The following is a 15,005-nucleotide window of genomic DNA, read 5'->3' as shown; positions in this document are numbered from 1 at the left end:
ACGTGACAACTCGAGACCACGATTGCGACTCGCAACCATAACGTGACAAGCCGAGACCACCTAGTTGCGACTCGAGACCAGCTGGTTGCGAGTGGGCTGTCCATTTTGGTTATTGGGCCATTTTGTGTTAACTTGGGCTATCTGTTAAATGGACTATGTGTTGCTGTTGACTGTTTAATTGTTTAGGCCGGCCCAATAACCCAATGACTGTTTACCTGTATGTATGTTACGTGCCTATATGTGCTTTTACGTGAATGCTTGTACACCGAACCTGACCTATACCGGTAACCATGTTAGGACGTGGTGACCAACGTGATTGACAAGTAACCTAAACCTACCGAGCAACCCAAGGTGAGTTCACAACTTAAAAGCATGCGTCCCGGTGGTTTGGGACACAAGACTAAAACAATCCTATCCCCTGGTAAAAGGGGATACCATTTACATACCTTCCCTAGTTATTGGGAACAAAACTTACTTTTCCTTCCCGGGTATTGGGAAACCTTTTGGTTAATTACTGTTTATACGGATTGCAACTAACAGCACTAAACGAAACTCTATCACTCAAGTCCCTACTACAAATACCGATTAGTCGCCGGGTTCAGGCGAGCGGGTTATTAGTTGATAGCGCTATTTAGGTGTTTACCAGCCTCACACCGTGCCCTGGTTTGGGACGGTCGTGAACTAATGTACTCAGAAATCCGTCAATGATGATAGAACATTGACATCGGGGCATCCTGCGGATACGCAACGGTTACCTAGTGTTCGGTATTGGAAAAACAGTTTAGTCGCTAACTTTTGGGGTAGCTCCCCAAGGCATGTATAAACGGATAAATTAACCGGTGAAACAAAGTTTTTTTTTTGGAAATTAAAACTGGACAACTAGTGGACTCACTCAGCATTATTGTTGACCCCTTACTGCATGCTTTGCAGGTAACCAGTGACGAAGGAGCTTGCAGCTTGGGAACGTGTAGTGTCTGTTCACCCTTGTGTTGGGTGATACCTTATTTTGAAACATGAACGTGTTTAACTACTACTTTATTTATGCTTCCGCTACTTAGTACTGTTTTGAACCAAAACTTTAAACTCTGAACTTAATATTTGCTAAGCTTAGGAATAGTAAGTATTACTTTTGTTATCAACTTAAGTATTCGGTATAATTGGTGGCTGGATCCTGGTCAGTCACGCCCTCGAAGCGGGTGTTATCCGCAGGTGGATTTTGGGGGTGTGACAGATTGGTATCAGAGCCATTGGTTATAGTGAACTTGGTTTTAAAAAGGGGAAAATCTTTTGGAGAAAACCAGACTATAACCCGTGACTCGCGACGACACTACACTCCAAGTGCAGGGCTCAACACTTTTGACCTCATAGCTCGGACCAGTGTTTACTTGTTCGCTTTATGTTTCCTGTTATGATATACGTACTAGTGTGCCTAAACTAGATAGATACACCTCTCTCTTCTATCTCATTCTCGCTACACTACGACATCACACTCATACTGTGTTTTCTGGTTATGAAGACAATGAGTGGACGCGGAAGAGGAAACATTAACATGACGCAGGCTCAGTTCACTAACCTGCTCAACACAGTGGCTGCGGCTTTTGCAGCTCACCCTATAGGTAAGCTCGTTGTTTTAGGATGTATAGATCCTACCGCCACATCGACTTTTCGCCTCTAAACCTATACGCTTCGCTTCTCACGAACAGGTCAGCATGCACCTGCGCAACCACCAGTGTGTACTTTCAAAACTTTCATGGATTGCAAGCCTCTCCCTTTCAACGGCACTGAGGGTGCCATAGGTCTTCTGCATTGGATTGAGAAGATTGAAGCTGTTTTTGCTGTTTGCGAGTGTCCCCCTGCGAACTGGGTGAAGTTTGCTACTGCTACGCTTGAAGGAAGCGCGCTTTCTTGGTGGAAGGCGCAGATTCAGATGTTTGGATTGGAAACTGCAAATGCTACGGCATGGGAGGATTTCAAGGATATGATTAAGGATGAATACTGTCACCGGGATGACATCCACAAGCTTGAAAATGAGTACTATGAGCTCAAGATGGTTGGGTCAGAAATTGAAACCTACACCAAGCTGTCTAATGACTATGCCGCTCTTTGCCCAAACATGTCACGACCAATGTACCGAAGGATCGAACTGTACATCAAGGGTTTGGCTCCAGAGATTCGAAGCCATGTCACTTCAGCCAACCACACTACCATTCAGCCGATTGTTCGACTTGCTCACAAACTTACAGATCAGGCCGTAGAAGAGGGCCGGTTGCCCAAAAGGATTAGTGCCACTGTCGGAACTTCTAGTGACAACAAGCGTAAGTGGGAAGGAAGTCAAAGCAAGGATGCTAACCCCACTCAGGCCCCAGCACAGCAAAGGAAAACCGAAAACAACAAGGGCGCTCAACAACAGGGTGGCTATCGTGGAAACCACCCCAAGTGCAACAAGTGCAATCGACATCACAGCGGGCAGTGTGTGAAGGGCCAGTGTCAGCGATGTAACAAAATGGGGCATGAGGCCAAGGATTGCAGAAGTCAGTTCCCAGCTAGACAGAACCAGCAGCAACCCCAACAGCAACAGCAGCAGGGAAACAACCGGGCATGTTTTAAGTGTGGAGCTGAGGGACACTTTAAGAAGGATTGCCCTGAACTGAATCAGAACCGCAACAATAATCAGGGAGCTGGGAACAACAATCAGAACAACAATGCTGGGAATGGTGCTAGAGGAAGAGCTTTCGTGATTGGAGCTGGTGAAGCAAGGAATGACCCCAATGTCGTGGCGGGTAAGTTCCTACTCGATGATCGTTATGTTTCTGTGTTATTTGATTCCGGTGCCGATGCTAGTTATGTATCCCTACGTATTAGTAAGAAGCTTAAGCGTCCGCTTTCGTTACTAAGTTCTCCTCACCTCGTCGAGTTAGCTAATGGTAGAAACATCGAGGCCTCACATGTTGTCAAAGGCTGCAAACTAGAGTTGTCTGGTCAGACATTTAGCATCGACCTTTTTCCTGTTACTCTTGGAAGCTTCGACGTCGTTATTGGTATGGATTGGTTATCCAAGCATCGCGCGGAGATCCTCTGTCAAGAGAAAGCAGTTCGTATTCCTCGCCGTTCTGGCAAACCCCTCATTGTACAAGGTGGCAAAAGTGGAGAAATCTCCGGCGTTATCTCCTTCTTGAAGGCCCAGAAGTGTTTACGAAAAGGGCACACCGCTATCTTAGCACTTGTTACCAACACGCAGGAAAAGGAAATGAGGATTGAAGACTTTCCAGTAGTGTGTGACTACCCCGAGGTATTTCCTGAGGAACTACCTGGACTCCCTCCCCATCGTCAGGTCGAATTCCAAATCGAGCTAGCTCCCGGAGCAGCGCCTATAGCTCGTGCACCTTATCGACTAGCCCCCGCAGAATTGAAGGAACTCTCTACTCAACTACAGGAACTTTTGGATAAAGGATTTATCCGCCCTAGTTCATCACCCTGGGGAGCACCGGTACTCTTTGTTAAGAAGAAGGATGGCACGTTCCGAATGTGCATTGACTACCGTGAGTTGAACAAGGTTACCATCAAGAATCGTTACCCTCTCCCGCGAATCGACGATTTGTTTGATCAACTGCAAGGATCGAGCTACTATTCTAAGATTGATCTGCGATCAGGCTACCATCAGTTAAGGGTCCGTAACGAAGATATTTCCAAAACTGCATTCAGAACTCGTTATGGTCATTATGAATTCCTCGTTATGCCCTTTGGAATGACCAACGCCCCTGCAGTGTTCATGGATCTCATGAACCGAGTATGCAAACCCTACCTCGACAAATTTGTGATCGTGTTTATAGACGACATCCTGATCTACTCGAAAAGTCAGGAAGAGCATGAGCAACACCTACGCCTTATCCTCGAACTCCTTCGCAATGAGCAACTGTATGCCAAGTTCTCGAAATGCGACTTCTGGCTTCGGGAAGTCCATTTCCTTGGGCACGTGGTTAACAAGGATGGAATCCACGTCGACCCAGCTAAGATCGACTCTATAAAGAATTGGCCTACCCCTAAGACTCCGACTGAAGTTCGCCAATTTTTGGGATTGGCAGGTTACTACCGCAGATTCATTCAGGGATTCTCAAAGATTGCACAACCCCTCACTACGCTCACTCAGAAAGGCATCACCTACAAGTGGAATGAAGCACAGGAATCTGCTTTTCAGAGGCTTAAGGATAACCTCTGCAGTGCTCCTATTCTCTCGTTACCTGAAGGCACTGACGACTTTGTGGTCTACTGCGATGCGTCTATTCATGGGCTCGGTTGCGTGTTGATGCAACGCGAGAAAGTTATTGCTTACGCCTCTCGACAACTTAAGACGCACGAAAGGAACTACACAACACACGACTTGGAACTGGGAGCAGTGATATTTGCGCTTAAGATATGGAGACATTACCTGTACGGTACCAAGTGCACCATTTACACCGATCATAGGAGTCTCGAGCATATCTTTAAGCAGAAAGAATTAAACATGCGACAACGTCGATGGGTTGAACTTCTGAATGATTATGAATGCGCCATCAAGTATCATCCGGGCAAGGCCAATGTTGTGGCAGACGCCCTCAGCCGGAAAGACACTGTACCAAAGCGCGTGCGAGCATTACAACTTACCATCCAGTCTAGTCTCCCTACCCAGATTCAAAATGCTCAGATTGAAGCTCTGAAACCGGAAAACATCAGGGCTGAGTCCCTGCGAGGATCGAGACAACAACTAGAACAGAAAGAAGACGGCGCCTACTATGTGGCAGGGCGCATTTGGGTCCCACTTTACGGAGATCTACGAGAGCTTGTGATGGACGAAGCCCATAAGTCCCGTTATTCAGTACATCCTGGTGCAGATAAGATGTACCACGACTTGAAAACCACATACTGGTGGCCTGGCATGAAAGCCCACATAGCAGCCTATGTTGGCAAGTGTTTGACCTGTGCAAGAGTCAAGATCGAGTATCAGAAACCAGCAGGCCTACTACAGCAACCCGAAATCCCGAAATGGAAATGGGAACAGATTTCCATGGATTTTGTTACAGGGCTACCTAGATCTCAACGCGGGAATGATACTATTTGGGTGATAGTAGATCGTTTGACTAAGTCTGCACACTTTCTGGCCATTAAGGAAACAGACAAGTTTTCTACCTTGGCAGAAATCTATTTGAAGGAAGTAGTCTCCAGGCACGGGGTGCCAACTTCTATTATTTCCGACCGAGACGCTCGTTTTACTTCCGAGTTGTGGCAAGCTATGCACAAATCCTTTGGCTCACGTTTGGACATGAGCACCGCTTATCACCCGCAAACGGATGGGCAGTCTGAACGCACCATCCAAACCCTGGAAGACATGCTTAGAGCATGTGTGATCGATTTTGGCAAGAACTGGGAGAAGCATCTACCGTTGGTGGAATTCTCCTACAACAACAGCTACCACACTAGCATTCAGGCGGCACCTTTTGAGGCATTGTACGGTCGTAAATGCCGATCACCTCTCTGCTGGGCGGAAGTCGGTGACAGTCAACTCACAGGCCCAGAGTTAGTGGTAGATACAACTGAAAAGATTTCACAGATCAGGCAACGCATGGCGGCAGCTCGTGTCCGTCAGAAAAGCTACGCTGATAAGCGTAGGAAACCTTTAGAATTCCAGGTCGGGGACCGGGTTCTACTTAAAGTCTCACCCTGGAAGGGTGTGGTCCGTTTCGGTAAACGGGGCAAGCTGAATCCACGGTATGTTGGACCATTCGAAATTACCGAGAAAATCGGTAAGGTTGCTTATAGATTAAACCTGCCTGCAGAGCTGAGTGCAGTGCACAACGTTTTTCACGTATCTAACCTGAAGAAGTGTTTGTCGGATGAAACACTTGTAATTCCTTTTAAGGAACTGACTATTGATGAACAGCTACACTTTACTGAGGAACCGATTGAGATCACGGATCGAGAAATCAAAACCCTCAAACGTAGCCAGATACCCCTTGTACGAGTTCGTTGGAACTCACGGCGCGGCCCAGAGTTTACCTGGGAGCGGGAGGACCAGATGAAGTCCAAGTATCCCCAGTTATTCCCAAACGAAAACCCCAGCACTGAAGCTACAGCCGAATTTCGGGACGAAATTCCAAACTAACGGGGGGATGATGTGACACCCCGTTGAAACACGCTAGCTTGGCAGTGGCTGCTTCAACTTTCGGGACGAAAGTTCTTAAAACTTGGGGATAATGTGACACTCGAGGTTTTTCCGAACGATCACCTTGTAATATTTTGTGTGTATATATATATTATTAAATGGAAACGTGATTTTTTGCATGATATGTGTGATATGTATGTATTATGTATATATTTATATGAGAGCCGAAACCACGACCCGAGACCATGACTCGCAACCGGGCGGTTGCGAGTGGGCCTCTTGGTTTCGAGTGGCCCTTGGGCCGTAACCGGTTTGGGCCGAAACCCCCAAGCCCAACCCGAAACACCCCATATATATATCCCACCTCCTCCTCATTTCCTTCATTTGTTACACCAAACAAACACACACCTCTTCTATTTTCTCTCAACTAAAAACCCCAAGCCAACAACATCCAAACTCTTCCAAACTTTCGGTTCAAGCTCAAGGATCTCGGACGAGGAAACTCGGTCAAGACCAAATTCGGACACTCCATCTTCTCGGTTCTCTTTTCTTTGTTTTCGGCTCCTCCTTTCATAACCAGTTAGTGTTATCTTTGTGTATCTTTTGTGTATAAGATTTATGTTGGTTAAATGAACTAGAAGTATTATGCTTGGTTAGAAATACTATGCATGATTTTTAGGAAGATTGTGAAGTTTTGACTATGTGTGTTAAACCCTATGTATGATACTTGCTAACATGCTTAAATGGTTATGGAATAATGGTTTAAGGATGTTTAGGGCCAACCGAGTTATGTTAATGCCACTAAGTGTATGTTTTACTTGTTCTTGCATATTAATCTTGTTAGAAATAGGTGATTTTCGGTCCAAAAATGTGTGATTATGTTAACATGAAAACCCTAGGAAAAACTATGAACTTGATGAACTTGTTGAAGATAGTTTGAAGATTTTAAAATGGTAATGTTTGATCTATTGTTGTATATGGTCAAAATTAGGAAAAGTGTTTGTAGAAACCTTATTGGCTGTTTCCAAATATGGGTCTGATTTCATATGTACAATTTGGACTGTCTTTTCTGCATCATCACGTGTATATGAAAGTGACAGATTACGACTCGCAACGACAGCATTCCGACTCGCAACGACGGCATTACGACTCGAAACCACACGGTTGCGACTCGCAACCAAAGCATGACAAGTCGAAACCACGAGATTTCGACTCGAGACTACGACGGTTGCGACTCGCAACCAACACGTGACAACTCGAGACCACGATTGCGACTCGCAACCATAACGTGACAAGCCGAGACCACCTAGTTGCGACTCGAGACCAGCTGGTTGCGAGTGGGCTGTCCATTTTGGTTATTGGGCCATTTTGTGTTAACTTGGGCTATCTGTTAAATGGACTATGTGTTGCTGTTGACTGTTTAATTGTTTAGGCCGGCCCAATAACCCAATGACTGTTTACCTGTATGTATGTTACGTGCCTATATGTGCTTTTACGTGAATGCTTGTACACCGAACCTGACCTATACCGGTAACCATGTTAGGACGTGGTGACCAACGTGATTGACAAGTAACCTAAACCTACCGAGCAACCCAAGGTGAGTTCACAACTTAAAAGCATGCGTCCCGGTGGTTTGGGACACAAGACTAAAACAATCCTATCCCCTGGTAAAAGGGGATACCATTTACATACCTTCCCTAGTTATTGGGAACAAAACTTACTTTTCCTTCCCGGGTATTGGGAAACCTTTTGGTTAATTACTGTTTATACGGATTGCAACTAACAGCACTAAACGAAACTCTATCACTCAAGTCCCTACTACAAATACCGATTAGTCGCCGGGTTCAGGCGAGCGGGTTATTAGTTGATAGCGCTATTTAGGTGTTTACCAGCCTCACACCGTGCCCTGGTTTGGGACGGTCGTGAACTAATGTACTCAGAAATCCGTCAATGATGATAGAACATTGACATCGGGGCATCCTGCGGATACGCAACGGTTACCTAGTGTTCGGTATTGGAAAAACAGTTTAGTCGCTAACTTTTGGGGTAGCTCCCCAAGGCATGTATAAACGGATAAATTAACCGGTGAAACAAAGTTTTTTTTTTGGAAATTAAAACTGGACAACTAGTGGACTCACTCAGCATTATTGTTGACCCCTTACTGCATGCTTTGCAGGTAACCAGTGACGAAGGAGCTTGCAGCTTGGGAACGTGTAGTGTCTGTTCACCCTTGTGTTGGGTGATACCTTATTTTGAAACATGAACGTGTTTAACTACTACTTTATTTATGCTTCCGCTACTTAGTACTGTTTTGAACCAAAACTTTAAACTCTGAACTTAATATTTGCTAAGCTTAGGAATAGTAAGTATTACTTTTGTTATCAACTTAAGTATTCGGTATAATTGGTGGCTGGATCCTGGTCAGTCACGCCCTCGAAGCGGGTGTTATCCGCAGGTGGATTTTGGGGGTGTGACATATCTATACATGGGCGGAAATGCAACAAATCTTCTTGGATGAATTTTATACCGCTCAAAAGACAAATGATGCTAGAAAAGGGTTGAGAAATTTTCAACAACAATCTGGTGAGATGTTTCATGAAGCAATTGAGCGGTTTAACATGATGATCAAGACTTGCCCTCATCATGGGATAGAGCTATGGGAGTTGATGAATGCTTTTCATGAGGGGTTATGTGCTGAAGATGCTCGCGATTTAATGTCAATCACAAATGGTACTTTTGGTACAAATTACTAGCATGACGATTGGGAATTTTTGGAACAAATGACGTTTACATCAAAAAGGAAAGCTCAAGCATCAAGAAGAGCACGACCGACCATTACCCGAACTCAATTGCATGCGGTAGACGATGGTAATGTTCAAACTTCTAATCAAATTTATGATGTTTGTGAACTTTGTAATGAGTTAGGACATGCGGCTGAAAATTGCCAAGGAGTGGAAGGGCAATATGAAGAGGTGAAAGCATTGCAAGGTCAAGGAGGGGGTGGTAGAAATTACAACATGAATTCCAATACTTACCACCCCGGTTTAAGAAACCACCCAAATTTTCGATACGGGAATCCCTCAAATCAAGCTAACCCGAATTTTCAAGGAAGTCAAGGTAACTTTGTTCCACGCCAACCTTTCAATAATCAAGGTGGATATTGAGGTGGGAATAATCAAGGGTATCAAAGGAAATATCAATCGGGTCAAGAGCAAGGGGGTCTTTGGGTGGAAATGAGATGATGGAGATGTTAAAGACAATGCAAGCAGAGATGCAAAAGAGATGCCAAATGGATTATGCTCGCATACAAAAGAACGAGGCCCGTGATAAAGCGATTCAAACTTTGACCACCCAAATGGGTCAGCTCGCAACCGAAGTGGCGGACTTGAAAAAAGGTAAAGGTCAATTACCAAGCGACACTGAGGTAAACCCGTCTCATAATTCTTCTCGAGGTAATAATTTTAATATTAATCATGTAAGTGTTTTGAGATGTGGGAAAAAGTACAAAACCAATCCTTCACCGGATATGGTTGATGGGGGTGGTTGAAGATATAACGGGTCAAGAAAGTGAGGAAGAAAATGAAACACCCAATATTTCTTCTAAAAAATCCAATTTTGAAAAACCCGTTACTATTGAAGAAATAAAAAATAAAAATGAGGAAGGGGGTCTAGTCAAGTGCCATTTCCGTCGGCTTTGTTAGATCCGGGTAAAAAGAACATTATTTCAAAACGGGGTCCTCAAAAGGAAGAGATGTGGGAGGTTTTCAAGCAAGTTAAAATTAATCTTCCTTTACTCAAAGCAATCAAACAAGTACCCGCTTACGCCAAATTTTTAAAAGAATTGTGTACTCAAAAGAGGCAACAAAAAGTGCCTAAATTGATTGATTTGACTGAGCGGGTAAGCGCGGTTTTGAAAGGAGATCTTCCTCCTAAGCTATAAGATCCGGGAACGCCTCTTATTAATATTCAAGTTGGGCATTTTGAAACTGCAAGGGCGTTACTAGATCTTGGGGCCGGAGTAAGTATTCTACCGGGGAGGGGGTTATATGACCAATATGATTTTGGTCCATTGAAACGGGTCGAGACAACGATGGTATTAGCCGATTTGTCTCATAAACTTCCTCGGGGTATAGTGCGGGATGTTATAGTAAAAGTTGATGAATTTTATTATCCCGTTGATTTTCTTGTGTTAGATTACTCATCCGTGGACCTAATTCAACAACAAAATGTTATTTTGGGTTGGCCGTTTTTGAACACCGCTCACGCCGTAATTGATTGTCGATATGGTACGGTCGACATGACATTCGGTAACAGAAAAATGAGGTTAAATGTTCTTACTAACGGTGCTAATGCTTTTGGTGGTGATGAGTGTTTTCTAGTAGATTTCATCGATGGATACAACTCGCATGAATACGAAGAAGAGATTTTGGAATCGTGTATGTGTGATGTTTCTTTGCAGGTTCACGCATGTGCATTGGAAGTGGAAGAGAAAGAGCAAGAGGCTCTAGCAGTGAAGGAAGGAAGACCGCCATGGACCCACCAAATAGAAAATTTACCGGTGGGAATCGATTCGGGTACAAAGCCTTCTCTAGAGTGTCCACCAAATGTGGAGTTGAAGGAGCTACCAAAGTACTTGAAATATGCATTTCTAGGGGAGAATGACACCTTACCAGTGATCATTGCTTTTAACTTAAAGGTAGCTCAAGAGGAGGAGTTGTTGCGGGTGTTGAAGGCTAATAAGGCGACAATTGGATGGACGATAGCCGACTCGAAAGTTATTAGTCCATCCATTGTCATGCACAAAATTATTACAAGTGAAGATGCAAAGCCAACCCGTGAAACACAAAGAAGATTGAACCCGAACTTGAGAAAGGTGGTAAAGAAAGAGGTTATAAAGTGGTTGGATGCGGGGATTATCTATCCCATTTCGGACAGTGCATGGGTAAGTCTGACTCAGGTAGTGCCTAAAAAGGCCGGTATCCAGGTAATGAAAGATGAACAAGGCGGGCAAATTGCCACCCGACCGGTCACCGGGTGACGAGTTTGCATTAATTATAGAAAATTAAACGCCGCTACCTCTAAGGACCATTTCCCGTTACCCTTCATTGACCAAATAATTAAAAAACTTCGGGTCAAAAATATTATTGTTTTTTGGATGGGTATTCGGGTTATAACCAAATTCCTATTCACCCGGACGACCAACACAAAACCACGTTTACATGTCCATATGGTACCTTTGCTTTTCGGCGAATGCCATTTGGACTATGTAACGCACTGGCCACCTTCCAAAGATGTATGATGAGTATATTTTCGGACATGGTCGGGGAGTCTCTTGAAGTGTTTATGGATGATTTTTCCATCTTTGGGCCAAGTTTTGAGTCTTGTCTTGATGAGTTAGAAAAAGTTTTAAAAAGGTGTGTTGAGACAAACTTGGTACTAAGTTGGGAAAAAAGTCACTTTATGGTTCAAGAGGGTATTGTGTTGGGTCATGTGATATCGGACTGAGGGATGGAGGTAGATAAAGCAAAGATTCGGGTAATTTCATCTTTACCTACACCAAAAAATGTTAAGGGGGTGAGATCATTTTTGGGACATGCGGGGTTTTATAGAAGGTTCATTAAAGGTTTTAGTGTAATTACAAAACCTTTATGTAATTTGTTGTTGAAAGATGTCCCTTTTGATTTTACTGACGAATGTTTGCAAGCGTTTAATGTTTTGAAAGAATAGTTGGTGAAAGCTCCTATCTTGCAACCACCGGATTGGTCGAAGCCGCTTGAAATTATGTGTGAGGCTAGCAGCACAACCATTGGAGCGGTTTTGGGTCAAAGAGTTGATAAGAAGCCGGTGGTGATTTATTATGCAAGTAAAACTTTGTCCGAGGCGCAACTGAATTACACCACAACCGAAAAAGAATTATTAGCGGTGGTGTATGCCTCGGACAAGTTTGGATCTTACATTTGGGGGAGCAAGGTGATCGTGTATTCGGATCATAGCGCGGTCCAATATTTGATGGAAAAGAAGGATGCAAAGCCCAGTTGATTCATTGGGTGCTTTTGTTACAAGAGTTTGACTTGGAGATTCGGGACAAAAAGGGTTGTGAAAATGTTGTTGCGGATCACTTGTCCCAAATCCCATTAGAAGGTGTTGATGACCCGAGCGAGATTAATGAACGGTTTCCCGATGAGCAATTGTTGGCCGTCTCCACTTTTGTTGCACCTTGGTATGCCCACTATGTTAATTATTTGGCCAAGGGTGCAATTCCAAATCATTGGACGAAGAAACGAAGACAACAATTTTTCAGCCAAGTCAAACAATACATTTGGGATGAACCGGATCTCTTTAAAATTGGACCTAATCAAGTGATAAGAAGATGTGTTCCCGAGACCGAAGTGTTAGAGATTTTGACCCATGCCCATTCGTCGGCATGTGGGGGGCATTTTAGTGGGAACAAAACAGGTTATCGAGTGTTGTCATGTGGGTTTTATTGGCCCACAATCTTTAAGGATTCTTGCGAGTTTGCTCGAAATTGCATAAATTGTCAAAAAGTGGGAAGCATTTCAAAGCGAGATGAAATGCCTTTGCAACCAATTTTGGTGGTTGAGGTGTTTGATGTTTGGGGAATAGACTTCATGGGTCCTTTTCCAAATTCAAACGGGTTTTTGTATATCTTAGATGCGGTTGATTACGTCTTAAAATGGATTGAAGCTATCGCTACAAGAACCAATGACCATTCCGTCGTATGCAAGTCCGTGCAATCAAACATTTTCGCTCGTTTCGGTGTCCCAAGATTTATAATTAGTGATGGTGGTTCACATTTTAAAAATTTTAATTTTGGGAAATTGTTGAAAAGATACAATGTGAACCACCGAGTTGCTACACCGTACCATCCGCAAACAAGTGGATAAGTTGAAGTGTCCAACCGTCAAATTAAAGATATCCTCATGAAGACGGTTCGAACGGATAGGAAGGATTGGTCAAGTAAACTTGACGATGCGTTGTGGGCATATCGGACGGCCTACAAAACTCCAATTGGTACCAACCCTTACCGGATGGTGTATGGGAAGGGATGTCATCTACCAATGGAGTTAGCACATCGAGCACATTGGGCAATCAAAAAAGTGAATGCGGATTATGACGAAGCGGGTCGAGTTAGAAAGCTTCAACTAAGTGAAATTAAAGAGATTCGAGACGAAGCATACGAATGTGTATCCGCATATAAAGACAAACTTAAGAAAGTTCATGATGCAAAGTTAAGGAAGAAGAACTTTGAAGTGGGTCAAAAAGTGTGGTTGTACAATTCAAGGTTGAAGATGTTTGCGGGTAAAATCAAGAGCAAATGGATGGGTGCTTATGTCATCCGGATAGTGGGAAGATTTGGTGATGTCGATATTCAAGATGAGCAAACCAACAAGCAACAAACGGTGAATGGGCATCGGCTTAAACCCTACTTGGAAGGTAACGACATCAACAATCTCGAGCTCGACAAAGTGGGGTACGTTTTATGCCCATTGGATGACGAGGAAGCTTGAAAGAGGCCCAGGTTTGGTTGTATACATATTTAGTTTAAATTATTTTGTTTTAAATAAAGTACCGTGTCCGTTAAACTTTGTGTTCGAGACAAGTGTTGGGAAATCCGTATGAATTTCTCTAACATAGTGTTGAGGACAACACGGGTTTTTAACGGGGGGTAGGGTATAATTTTCATGTTTCTCAAAAATTATAAAAGCCATAAAAGTCACAAAATTTTGAAAAGCTAAAAAAAACATAAATCATGTTGCAAAGTTAAAAAAGACCGAGCCCCATATGCCCAGTGAGCGCCATAAGCTATGGCCAGGGGCGTAGCTTACGGCGGCTATTGAGCCACAAAAAGCCTTACGACCCCAACAAACTGCCTTACGGCAGAGTTTTAACATCAGGATAACCGTAACCTACGGCGAGTGCCGTAGGCTACGGCACGGAGCTGGGAGCTTGGGGTGTTTGGCGTCGGCTTTATTATAAAAAAACAAAACCGAAAATAATAATAATAATTCTTTTAATAAAAAACTTCTAACCTTCCCCAACCACACATTTCTCACATCGATCCCTATCCACAATCTCCTCTTCTTCTCGACATCTCCTTCTCTAAAACCCTAACCTCCATAACTTCAAACTTCCATATCTTCCTTAAATCTTAACCAAATCAAGTGATTTTTTAGTCTATTTTGACTAAAATTTCATGAGCTTCTTGATTGTGGGTAGAGATTTGGAAGAAAACCACATTTTCTTGGTAAAATTTCAAACCCTAGGTCCAAAAATTTTGGGGCTTTTTGTGGGTTTTTGCTTAAAAGTGAAGTTCTTGTTATTCTCATCCTTCTTCAAGACAAGGTATGCAATTTATTCTCAATTTTAGAAGTACATTGCAATTTGTAAGTTTTCATACTAGTTTTTGCTTACACAAACTTGCTTGTAGAGATTAGATAATGAGACTTTGATGAGTTGTTGAACATATGGATATGAATCTAAGTGTTGTCTCATTGAAAAAAAAAACTTTTTTGGAAAAACTCTATGTTATGGGGACATCATGCCCAAATTTTGTTTGAAAAGATGAAATTCTTGGGGCTCTTATGTTCATATCCATAGTGCCAAGCAAGTATGGGGAAATTTTTAAAGGTTAACTCATATGGTTTTTGTTTGTGTTTTGGTGATGTGTGTAGGACCTGGTGAGAACCAAAGATAGAGCGTGAGCAAGCTCCTCTAGTCAACCTCAAGGGGAAGCACAACCAAAGAGGAGGAGGTTGACTCGGGTAGGTGACCCGGACTCGGAAGAAGATGCACTTCCAAGGGGTCCAAAACCGGAATGGACATCCGGTTCCCTACTTGATCAACCCGA

The 15,005-nt window shown here is 43.4% G+C and overlaps 1 non-coding gene across 1 annotated transcript; it reads right to left on the bottom strand.

Annotated features, from left to right (window-relative positions):
* Positions 1 to 8,680: 8,680 nt before the first annotated feature.
* On the bottom strand, positions 8,681 to 8,786 carry LOC118485216. Its single transcript, XR_004875521.1, has one exon. It is a non-coding gene; the product is annotated as a small nucleolar RNA R71 (small nucleolar RNA).
* Between the last annotated feature and the right edge of the window lie 6,219 nt (positions 8,787 to 15,005).

The sequence above is a fragment of the Helianthus annuus genome, chromosome 12, assembly GCF_002127325.2.
Source record: "Helianthus annuus cultivar XRQ/B chromosome 12, HanXRQr2.0-SUNRISE, whole genome shotgun sequence".
Lineage (NCBI taxonomy): Eukaryota > Viridiplantae > Streptophyta > Magnoliopsida > Asterales > Asteraceae > Helianthus > Helianthus annuus.
Note: the sequence above shows the minus strand (reverse complement) of the source record. Positions and strands in the feature narration are given on the sequence as shown.